Consider the following 13,258-nt stretch of genomic DNA (forward strand, 5'->3'; position numbering starts at 1 on the left):
AAAATATAAAACAATATTAATAAGACAATTTATTAATAAAAATAAATAAACAATAATTTAAAATTTTTATCATGTTTTTTTAATTTCTTACATAATTTCTTAATTGCTTCTCGTCTAGTCAACATCTTGGATGTTCAGAAATTATTTACTTTTATGGATGATACATTGCATCAATTTGCATTTTACCAAAAACTGATTTCATGCAAATGAACGCACGGAACATTTTTTACATTTAAACTTTTGTTCTATCTCTAACGGTTTACAAAATGGGTTCTTCGGACTAAAGGCCCAATTGACCTATGTAGCTCATTTACGAACACAACTTTACTTTTCACATCCTGAGCACGCTATAAGAATTTCAGATTGATATTTTTTTTCGTTTTTGAGTTATCGTGTTTATGGACAGCAGCCAGACAAACGGCCAATCGAAAATGCAATTTATGGGAAATTTTATAAACACCTATATCAAAATTTAGTTCGAAATTTTTTAGTTCGAAAATTTAGCTGATTTTTTTAAGCGTTACAAATTTGGGACTAAACCTAGTATACCTTAATATATTTCATATATACATGGTATAAAAAGAAATCATATTGATATCTCATACCGTTTTGATTTATTTCAAATTAAAAATGTATAGACCCAATTTGATCATCTTTTATATTAACTTTTTTCGTCTCTTGTTTTCTGTTACACGTTAGATTAGATTAGGTTAGGTTAGGTTAGGTTAGGTTAGGTTATATTTGCTGTCCACGAAGGACACACTGAGGCTATAGAGCCCATTGTGATACCATATATGTGTTTTACCACCTTTCCGCTGACAATTTCTTTTATGAGCTCCTCAATTTCAGAGGCTGAGTGCGCCTCCTTCATGCATATACCATGCACTACACCAGCCAATCACAACTATTAATTAAATTAATTTTTTGCGACGGTGAGATAAGAACCCGCTACTCTAAGCATACCGCGGACGGAATTGATTACGTTTTAACCAACTGGGAAGCAATTTAAAAAAAATTCGGTTTTATCAACACTTACATTATAATTATTTGAGATCACCTTGATCATCCCTCTGTACGATGTTCGTGAGCTCCAGGTACTACATATAAACAATAATACATGAATATTTAAAAAAGTTAAATGGTGGAAAAAAAATACTAGATAGAAAATTGTTTATTATTAACTTTAGGTCACGAAATTTCTGAATAATCAAACAATAGAAGTAATCACCAAGATGTGTACGGATAAGTAACATGCTGCACTTGATTGTACTTAGTTATATCTATATCTCATAAATATTCTAGTACTATTTAAAAGTGATTTTTTTTTCAATGGCAACATAAAACTATTATTTTTTTCATTACACCAGTTCTTCATAAAACTATATTCACACGGAGATGATTGTGTCAGATTGAAATTTCAATAAACATAACATATATTATTTTTTAATATTATTTATTACTGATGTGATTGATGCGCTCTAATGAACTTTTGCACCTGATTTAATCAATGTCTTCTAATGTTCAACTTCGTTATTTTGTTATTGTTCTGTATTTGTTGGTAAAAAAAGCATCTCAATATTAATAAAAATAGTACTTAATGAACTTTATAGACACGTAAAGTTTTTAATATCCCTTACGTTGTTAACTTATAGATTTGAGATGTTAATGTTTGGGTTTTTAACATATCCTATATTGAAGTCTTTTAAGAGATATGCTTTATTATGTAACAAAAGTAATTTTCCTAAAATTAATTTGGAAAACTAACATTTATTAGTTAAAAGCATGACAAATATTTTTCCTATAAAGAAAATTATAACAAGCGGCACTCGTTTTTCCATAAAATAAATTTAAAGTGGTTAATGAATGGCATTTGTGTTAAGAAAATAAGTATTTCATAAGTGATTTTCTCTAAATCTTTAGGCATCAATATTTTGAAAACTATATGGTATATATCGAACAATTTTGTTCTTAATTTATTTTGTCTAATTTTCTCAAGTTCTAACATAATCCACTCTCAAAATTTGAGACGTGAGTATCAAGTATTTGCATACACTCATTTATGGGAACGCCCTTAATGTGGAATACAAAATTTTATGCAGTTATAGGTGTTACATAACGCAGAGATCTAAAAAATAAGCTGAATGTTTTTGACAAGAAATTGAGGCAAATTTTGATAAAAACGTTTTATTTTTTATAAAATAACTATTAACTTTTGTTCGAGATATTAGTCCATAAAGTTAACGTAATTTGTTCGAATCTTTTTTCGTAAATTTTAAGGAATAATCTTTCGAACAATTTTTCTTAAGTGTTAGAAAGTTTATAAAATATATCCGAAAATTTGAAAATCTGGATTATAACACGAAAACCTGTTAACAGAATACTTGCAACTCAAATTGCACAGGATTATTTTTACATTCTTTCTCGTAATCCATATAAATTTTCAGGTAGGGATGCAGAACTTATTCACAGATACCTCTCCTTACATCTCCTTCAAATTATTATACAAATTAGGATTAAATTTTAACTTCGACTGTAACTTGTTCAAGATTCCAACTTTCTTTACCAGCTTTTTGAGCCTAATTTATATTTCGAATTTGGACAAAATAGACTCTATTACAAATATAACGGCAAAATATCTTCACGTTGGCAAATTATCGATTCATTTCGAGTTGTTTTTTCAATTGTTTAAGTTTTCCGATGTATATTTAGACGTTATTTGCATGAATTATGATTTTTTATACATATATCATTAATTTCATCATAAATTTTCTATTTGCAAATAATTAATAGGTATTAAAAACTGCAATAGCATGTCACCAAACATCAGATGACAAATTATGTTATTTATGAACGTTTAATACAAAATTATATAAAATTTTATAACTTACATACATTATGAAATTAGGTTAAATACATATTTTATGTTTTGTGTAGAAAAAAAATTCTACAAAAAATTTTTTAATGCGAGATAAATTATTATACCATGTATAAATGAAATATACATAGTATATTAAGTTTAGTCCCAAGTTTGTAACGCTTAAAAATAATGATGCTAGGAAAAAATTTTGTCATAGGTGTTCATCATAAAATCACCTAATTAGTCCATTTCCGGTTGTCCGTCCGTCCGTCTGTGGACACGATAACTCAAAAACGAAAAAAGATATCGAGCTGAATTTTACAGCGTACTCAGAACGTAAAAAATGAGGTCAAGTTCGTAAATGAGCATCATAGGTCAATTGAGTCTTGGGTCCGTAGGACCCATCTTGTAAACCGTTAGAGATAGAACAAAAGTTTAAATGTAAAAAATGTTCCTAATTAAAAATTAAACAACTTTTGTTTGAAACATTTTTTCGGAAACATCACTGTTTACCCGTGAGGGCGCCAATTAGGCGGAAATTTTATAATATGTACTAAGTATACTTGATTCATCAGTTATGTATGTGTCACATGTTTGTATGTGTAATGTGATGAAGAAATCAACACTGACTATGCATGGTATTTCAACAATTAACTCAGTTAATTGTTTGTTTTCACTTGTTTTATTATAAATACAAGCCACTGTCTATGGATTTTATGACCCCTTCTTACTGTTTTAATTCAATTGTATCCCAAATTGTTAAATAATCGCTTTAATTATGTAAACAACAGGTATAATAAAGATTTATTATACAATTTTTTTTTTTACAAAAAATAGAACCGATCTAAAAATTCACAAAAAAGTACCAACTCCAATTAATAATTCTTTGTGAGCAATTTCATAGATAAACTGAAAATATTTTTCTTCTACAATACATATTAAAATATTAAAATTGAAATGATATAAAGAGAAATAAGTTTTGAATCCATAAAAATGTTAAAAACAAGTTCAAATAACAAATTTTATTTACTGATATATATCAAATATTAAAACTAGGTGTATCAATTTACTTATTGATTCGGAAATTTGAGTATTTTTATCTGATAATACGTGGATGGATTTTATTGGTATGTTCGTAAAAAATTCTAATTTAATTGAAAGTTTTTAATACGATTAATGTTAGTTCCATCGTGGGGTGCGAAAAATATCAAGGTTTATCAAAAAAAAGTCATCTACTTATTTGAATATGAGAAAAAATCAAGCACGTTTTCTTCGGATCATCTTTAAATCGTTCTATCGTGAATATTCATTCTCATGAATGCCTTTTATAAGTGCATAAATTTTTTTAATACAGTGTTAAATTTATAGATTTGAGTTGTTAAACATTAGAAGTGTTTTTAAAGGCATGCTTTATTACATAGCAAGGCTAAATTTCTTAAGATTAATTTGGAAAACTTATATTCATTAGTTAAAAGCATGAAAAAAATTTCGTATAAAGAAAATTATAACAAGTGACACTCGTTTTTCCATAAAATATATTTAAAGTGATGGAATGAATTGTATTTGTGTGTTATTTCTTCTATAAGTGATTTTCTCTAAATCTGTAGGCACAACTATTTCAAAAACTATGGTTTATCGAAGTATTTTAACTCTTAATTATCATCTAATATTCCCCAAGTTGTAACAGAATCGTAAAAATTTGAAACGTCTCAATTATATTCAGTTGAGTTTGTTTTTAAACCCAATTTGAGATATGTTTTTAAAACATAATACCTTGACACAACGACTGAACTATAGTATTTATTATAATGTAAACATAATTAAAATAAAATTTAATAACTTATACGAATTCTGATTTAATCCTTAAAGTTCATACAACAGCTCCAGTGGCGCAATTGGTTAGCGCACGGTACTTATAAGACAGTAATCGATGTGAGAAATGCCGGGGTTGTGAGTTCGAGCCTCACCTGGAGCAATATTTAATTTTTGTCTCTTCTAATGAAATATATTTCTTAATTTATATTGATTAAATTTTTTTTTGTTTTAGGTATGGAATGGGTTTTGTTATTATAATTTTTCAAATAGTGCGCTCTACCACCGCGACTATTTTGGACAATAATGATTTCTGGATGGAAAAATCTAAGTATCCCTAAATATAGTATCCATAACATTGTACTTATAAAATGGTATTCATTCATTTATTATCTGATTCCCAAATTCTTGACAAGAAGATAATTGTTGCACGTGGATGCAAAAACTCAAAAGCCCATGACAAATTAGAACAAGAGTCTGAATTTTAAATAATATTTATAGCCTACGTTTGATAATAAACCAGGTTTTTTTTTTTTTCTTAAAATTATATTTTGTGGATTTATGATTCTTTATCTTTTCATTAAAGTGTCAGCTGCAATTCATGATGATTTCCGGTAGTATCTTTTAAAAGCTTTGTAGTTAAATATAAATATATTGTATTTAAGTATTGATAAATTATTAGTAGAAATGGTTATCGAATGATTTTATCGATTTTTTGACTTTTCCAAGATTTTAAAATTGTTTATAAAATCTTGGAAATAAAAAATAAAATAAATCTTAATAAAGCAATATCGCCATAAAGGATTTTTGTATTATAAAAAATTATTAATCATTATTAAAAAATACTTTCTAAAAATATATTTTTTGAAAAAAATAAGTAAAACCAATAAATATGTTGGTATTGTGTAAATATAATTAATATTAGTAATTAAATCCCATGAAAGAAATATGATACTCCTGATCTTGTAAACAAATAAGCATGTATTACTATTATTAAGTTTTTGTTTGAATGATCAATCAATATCTTATGATCTTGGTGGTAGCCGTCTATCCACTGTTACCTCCCACCAGCCCCTCACACATATTAATAATAATGTTTGTCTTTCAGTAAAATTTATATGCCTTGCAGGGGTACAAATTTTTATTACATAAACCGTATCTAATCGTTATTATTTTTATGTATTATCTAAAAAAATAATCTAAGGTAAAATTATTTTTATTAAAAAAAAAAAAATTATTATTTTGTTTTGAATGGAATTTATTATATTGTCAAGAGTTGTAATTTTTTTTAAATTTTTGCAAGAAATAATTCTTATTAAAAATGTTTATAACGTTTTATATGGATACTTAAGTTGATAAATTCTTAATATAAAACGATAATAATTACTTGATCGATTGGAATTTTTAATATTTAGATATAGTTTACTGCATTATTTAGAGATAGTAAATATAAAAAGTGATCTTTTTGAAATCACAAAAAGGTTTCCTCCTGAATGGAAAAGTTTTTGACTTTTTAAGAAATATCAATGCGCTACAACGCGCGGTTATTAGAGATAACTCTTGATCTCCGATTGATAATAAAATGCTATGGGAGTTTTGAAGCAGTATTTTTGGGCTTTATGTTTAACCTATCTCTGTTTTTATAGATTTCTTTTAAGAAGCCTCAAAAATGTTTCCAAATATTTTGGAGTGATGAACTGTTTCTTCATTTAAAACCCACTAGCTATCAAGCGAAATGTACCAATTAAGACATACATTTTCAGGTTAAGGCTGGACATTTCAGCTAAAGATGTACGGTAAAAGAAGAACTTTTGATCTATATATTATTTTCAACTCTTTCAAATTATATGCTCTTTTTGAAACACTTTGTTTATAAAGCGGAGACTATATATCTCATGCTTAGATGATGCATTTCGTGTGCTATGTTTCTGTTATATAACAGGTTTATTTTATTTTTTACCAAACCTACAACACTAACGGAGCATACTGTTTATTTCAAATAATGATTCATAGAAAAAAAATATCTGGTATTGTCATCTTTATCTATTTACGATTATTTGCCATGATGATAACATATCGTATTGCGTGAACACAAGGTCAAGTAAAATGACAAGGTACTTGAGTGCTTTGGAAATTTTTTAATAAAAGTACTTTCTATAAAATTGAATTCGTTGAAATCTGATTTTATTTAAGTGAGAATAAAACTACTTTGCAAAAGGTGCTGTTTTCTCTTTTTAAACGTCTTTGCCAGCGTAAAATGATGACAGGTCAAGGTACCTCATTTACTTGTCCCTTCTTTTGGTTCCCAAATAGCTAAATTTTGAAGACTCTCTTATTCTAGAATCTGAGTCGAAAACCATAAGATATAAGGACCAAACTACTTGAGATATTTAAAAAAAAGTTTATTAATTCTTTGTAACATTGGTAGATTCAGATAATTACCTATCAGGATTTAAACAAAATAATTATGTCGATTTAAAATATGAAAATAATACTTGGAAGATTAATCAATTTTATCTTAAATATTTCCCTAACCTGTTTTTTACTCGGTACGTGATATCTTTCTTATTCCTTTATCAAATACCATGATTTATACCATATTTCAAAACTTATCGTGTTGGCTAATGACGAATAAAAACTCACGGTCTAATGAACTTCTTAGGCACAACAGGTTAGAGAAATAATAAAATATAAAGATTAAATTTTGTTTATTATGTAATTTGTATATCGTATCTGTAATGCAATTGCCTCTAAATAAAAATAATCATTTATATATTATATCTCTAGCCTTTTTTTTAGCAACGGGTACCACATTGCGGAATTCCGCACCCGTCGAAGTAATTTTCTTTCTTACAATGAAAAAATACGGAACACTAGCATTTAATTTAATAATATGTACAATAAAAATTAATAATAATTAATATATTAATAGCAGATAAAATTTTCATAAAATTCAATAAGTCATTATTTATTTCTGTATGATTTATTAAAATACATGTCAAAGTATGAGAATTATATTCATTTTAATTAATTCTTAATGGGTACTATTGGCATAATTAATAATAAAGTATGTTTCACTTGGTTAGTTCTACACTGACTTACAAAAAGACTTTACGTCCTTATTTATCGACTCCCTCCTTGAAGTGGTTCTTTTCGGTATCAGAAGTTTGTCAAACTGGCCAAAGGGAAGTGAAATTGACGTAAGTTTTCGTTTCAAATGCTGCTTATGCCAAAGTAACTAATTTAAGGATCCTATAAAATGCTACACCCGCAAAATTCACTAATGCATTGTGACTCAATCTCATTGTAACTTATTTCAAATTTTATGGTTTCCCTCCCCTACAAACAGCCATTTTCTTTTTTTTTGCCCTTATGTTCAGCAATTTTGTCAAATTTTTAGGATATCCAAAAAATATATTTAGTCAAATTTATTCATTTTAAGCCCCGTCCTATCCCGTTGTAGCGTCGTGTCACATTTGTTTAAATTCCCTGAAAAAAAAACTTCTACACAATTTCTAGACCTTGTCCCTGAATAATAGTTAAACATTTACAATAATCAATTAACAAAAAGGGTTAGACAAAATTTAAAATTAAATTGACAACAAACTGCATACGTTGCGTTTTCATGAAGCTACCCTTTCCTATTTCATATTTCATCACGGTAAGAAATACCTCTTCTTTCCCCCTGTTCGTCTCATTTGTTTCATTAATAGCTCTTAACATTCGGCACTAATCCCACATGCACGATTTTTTAATTTACGCAATATTTTGCAGCATAAAATGTAAACGTACGCACTGATACACACGCACGCGCGAACACATGTACGCACGCACACACACACACAGATAAAAGTCTATTTTTAATGACTTATCGTGATCATAGAGCAGCATTTGTTGGAATGGACAATTGAATATTGTGCGTGTGAAGTCGCCTTTATAAAAATTTCTCATTGTACCCGGTATATAATTTTTTGTGTAGGTGATTTTAACACATGCTATCACCTTCATAATTGTATAAAATGTTTATGATTTATATAAATAAATAAAAGTAATATTTAGTTTATGTCCACTTTTATTTTTTATTATTAATATAATTTATTATTAAAATAATTAATAAAAATATTAAAGAAATAAGTGAAACTAATTAATTTCTTGTATACCCAATGTATATAGTATATATATTCAACATGTTTAAAGAGGAACTGTTTTTCTATATCCGATGAGATAGGGTACCAGTTATTGATATTCAAAAACTAATTTCGTCCTCAGCCCGCTTCATCCATGTATAACATACAATATCCTTAGCCTAATAATACCGTTAAAACCTTATAAGCCATTACCTTGATGATAAAATACTCCCAGGAATCTTCAGATTTAGAAGCCGGTCTGCTAGTTTATAGTCGCTTATGATTATATTTCTTACACTTGTACTCAAATTTTAGCTACTTGATACAATCTTACAACCTAATTACAAACCGCCCATGGTTTTGAAAATTTTCCTGAATTGCGTTTCCTCTTCTTTCAAAATATATTTTGCAGCATCAGACAGTTCGATAGCCTCGCCAAGATTCAGGTTTTCTGTTTGAAGTACTCGACTCAGAGACGGAGCAAAGAATGTACTGAAATCAAATTATGCATGGATTTCTGATACGTCAGTGGAAATGCGTCTCATAAAATGGTGCATTTACAAGACTATATTGTTAGTTCAAAATTTATGTGGTCAGATTCTCATTGGGAGGGGTTTTGACCCCAAAACCCTTCCCTTGCGTACAGGCCTGTTATGTACTCATTTTAAATTCAACGGATATACATTTTGCGTACAGAATTAGATCTTGAATTATAAAATAAAAATATACCGGGTATAATACAATAAATCTCTTTAATTTTAATATAATGTTATAAATAAATATAAAAATGCCGGAAAGAAAGTATATAAATAAATATTTTTTTAATTTGTACATGATTGTTCGTATTTTATTTAATCATAAATAATAAATATAAATAAATAAATAAATATGATTATTATAGTTTTTGTTTTTCACGTGACCGTATATTATTTATTAAATGTACTCTGTAATAACAATAAGAATCATCGTCTCATTGCTAAAGAAAAACATTAATTTATAATTTTCTATGGTATATAAAAACGACAATTTTATAGGCTGCGTGCCAGCTCGTTTCGATTTCCGGGAATCAGACAGGAGACAAAAAAAAAAAAATGTTATTAATTACTCCAATTACTCCAATGTTTTCTTAGAAATCTTAAGTCAGATAAATCCGATAAATAATAATTTTATTATGTATTAAGAATTTTTCTCTGAATCACCATTAAAAGAAAAAAATATTTGTAAGATTTGCAAAATGTAATAAAACAATGTTAAAAATAAATCACTAGAAGACATTAGAAAAACCCTCGTTATAAATGAAAAAAAAAAAAATAAACCATAAACCATAAAAACCAAATTTGTATTATACTCCCTTTCTAAATTTTCCCGTACTATACATTTTAAAAAATTTTTTAAAATTTGTTCGATCATTTTTATCGTCACCACGAGTCTGCCAGCAAACTTTCAGCTCGATTGAATTTTGCTACTTGAAGCTCTAAGATCGTCTGTCAGGAAGTGACAGGAATTCAGTATTATATCGAACGTTGAGTGAAATGAGTCGATATACGATCAATTAATGTTGGGAAATATTGAAAACCTGTTATTAAAAGTATTAAATGTCATATTGAAAACGTACATTTTCCGTTGGGCTATTAATCGGCTAGATCAAATTTTATACTAACCCGCAGACAATTAAAACTTTAAAAGGCGCAATTAAATTAACTAAGTGAAAAACGGGCTCAAACCGTTAAAAAATTACGGATAAATGGATTGTAAGAATGGGCTACTGCGTATGCAGCCTAGGCATTAATTGAAAAGAAAAAAAGAAAAATCAATTTATATTTTTTCCATTAAGTCTCATATTAAACCTTGCTTTTTGTCACTTTTTAAACTTAAAATACAACGAAATGAATCCGATATCAGTACCTTTATTTTTCTTAAATCATTCAAAATCATCTAAACTTTTATTTCATCTTCGTTTTTTATTTGTCTGTTAACAAGTCTAGTGAATGTACTAACGTAATGAAGAAATAAATTAAAAAAGGAAAATTCTTCTCAAACAAAATATGTTCGGATCAAAGGTGGTCGGTCATATTATGCATTGTATTCGATCTAATCTTTAAGGTTGAATTAAAATCTCACTCTGATTCAAAGCTGGTAAAAATAAGAAGAATACTTTAAATTATTAATTTGTTACATGATTGAGCTTTTCATTGAACTTGAAAGCTCATAACGAGTTTCGAGCCTATGTAAACTTATAAAAACATACTGTATGATTAGTTTGACTTGGAAATTTTGTTTTTTTGTAAACTATTTTATTATTGAATTATTGATGAAATGTACTACATTTTATATTTATTGATGCCAATCATAAATGATGATGCAAAATTATAGTACATGTATTTAGTAATTAGTGACCTTTCATTTTATAATAATCAAAATCCGCAACATTTTGTAATGAAACACGATCAAAATCATTATTATTTAATAATGTCAACAAAACAAAAATATACGGAACAGGAAACATTATAGCTAGATACACTGCAATTAATTTAAAAAAAAAAAGATTTTTTCATCATTAATCTCATAATATCTAGTTACATAACCAGAAACATCAATATCGTAAATTATGTTCTAGTTTATGTGAATTTAACCGAAAAATACTTTTTAATTAGTCAAAATTATTTTTGTATTGTATAAACTAACTACATTCGTTGTGTGCGTACTCATGGTAGGGACAGTAAAATCGATGGCAGCGCTTCCAGTGAAAAATTTTGGCGTTAAAGGAGGCTGTTATATGACTAATTTGCAATTCTTTACAAGTTAATCTTATAAAAATTAAATTAAATTTATTGAAAAACACTAATTAATTAAACTTAATGCATTGAAAATTGTGAAAATAAGAAATCAAATTGCACAAATATTATTTTTCAAATGTAAATTATCATAATTATTTATTTAAATTTGTGAGGCAAAAATATAAAATTTTCAATGTAAGTCATAAATGCAATCCATACAATTATATATGCATCCATACAATTCTATAATTAAAGTACTGTATCGTTACGATGAAACGCCTCCAATAAAACTCACGCACGTACGGTGCGAATTTGTATAAGTTATTAGAAACCTATTTTCATAATGATAAATAAATAAAACTCATACTATAAACAATTCTCTTGTGGAGTTGCAGGAAAAATGTAATGGGTATTTTTGGTGTTGGCGCAGCGAGGACCAATCGACCAATCAGAGAAAATTCATAGACCAATCAGATTAAATTCATAGACCAGAGACCAACATCAGTTTATAAATACTGATCTTTGAGTTCGATCATGAACATCCATAGGACCGAATTAAAACACATCTTAATTCTGAAAAAGAAAAATTTTTTCTGTAAAAGAAAATCATTTCTTTTTATTACCTAAATAACTTTTATCAAATCACAGAAAAAAAGAATCATAGAAATATTTTGTAGGTTATTTTATTAACAGTTTTAAATAAATATATTACAGTTTCAATAATTGACTCCATTGAAATTGAAGAAATCGTGTAGATAATATGATATAATTAATTAATAATATACAATCAAAAGTAATCATTGATGTATTAAAATTGTGAATTATTATAATTATGTTAATTTAAAAACAAGTGAATTCACGCAAACATTTTTGTTATTGTACTAATTTTTCATATCATTAAATTCGTTAATTAATTTTAAATAAATTAATACAAATATATTATATAATGTATCAACGATTCATTATAGACCGTGTATTTTTATATTATGTAGCTAAAATAATACGTTTATTGATCATTTTTAAATATTGGGTTTATCTTTTTTAAAACTTTTTCTGAGAAGCTCTGTCATTAGTTATTTTTTACATCTACTGGCAGGGGGGAACTAAATTTTTTGGATCCTATAGGAGTAGAAGTTCAAAGGCACCTCCTATTTTTTATGAAAATTTTTGCCATTTTGAAAGTTAAAAATGCTTTTGCGGATATGGAATTTACATCAATCGGAAAGTCTTTGTGCAAATTCACGATTCATTTCAATATTATTTGGACTACACACTCTCTCAGAATATCGAAACATCACTCAGAACTACTTGATATTTATGGGCGCCCTACAATAATGATCAAATAGTTGAAATTTAAAATTATCTAAGAATACTCTACATTAAATTATCTACAAACAAAACAACAAAAAATCAAATCTGTTCATCTGTTTAGGCGCTATGATGCCACAGACAGACAGACAGATACACACACACATACACATATAGCGGTCAAACTTATAGCAAACCTTTTGGTTCGGGGGTTAAAAATGAAAAAGTTTTGTATTTTTCAAGATTTTACTATTAACTCGTATGCTCCTCAATTTCTATTGCTTGTGTTTATATACAAAGGTTGAATTAATACAAGAGGCAGCACCGATAAAATATTTTATATATTGTGTAGAAATTTTCGACATGATGATCTCATG

General features: G+C 27.4%; 1 protein-coding gene and 1 non-coding gene across 2 annotated transcripts in view; both read left to right on the forward strand.

The window, feature by feature from the left end:
- The window catches only part of LOC123296055, a 106,530-nt gene that overhangs the window by 41,285 nt on the left and 51,987 nt on the right, over positions 1–13,258 (forward strand). The gene's annotated exons all lie outside the window — the stretch shown is intronic.
- On the forward strand, positions 4,738–4,832 carry Trnai-uau. The gene is made up of 2 exons: positions 4,738–4,775; positions 4,797–4,832. It is a non-coding gene; the product is annotated as a tRNA-Ile (tRNA).

The sequence above is a fragment of the Chrysoperla carnea genome, chromosome 3 (assembly GCF_905475395.1).
Source record: "Chrysoperla carnea chromosome 3, inChrCarn1.1, whole genome shotgun sequence".
NCBI classification, from domain to species: domain Eukaryota; kingdom Metazoa; phylum Arthropoda; class Insecta; order Neuroptera; family Chrysopidae; genus Chrysoperla; species Chrysoperla carnea.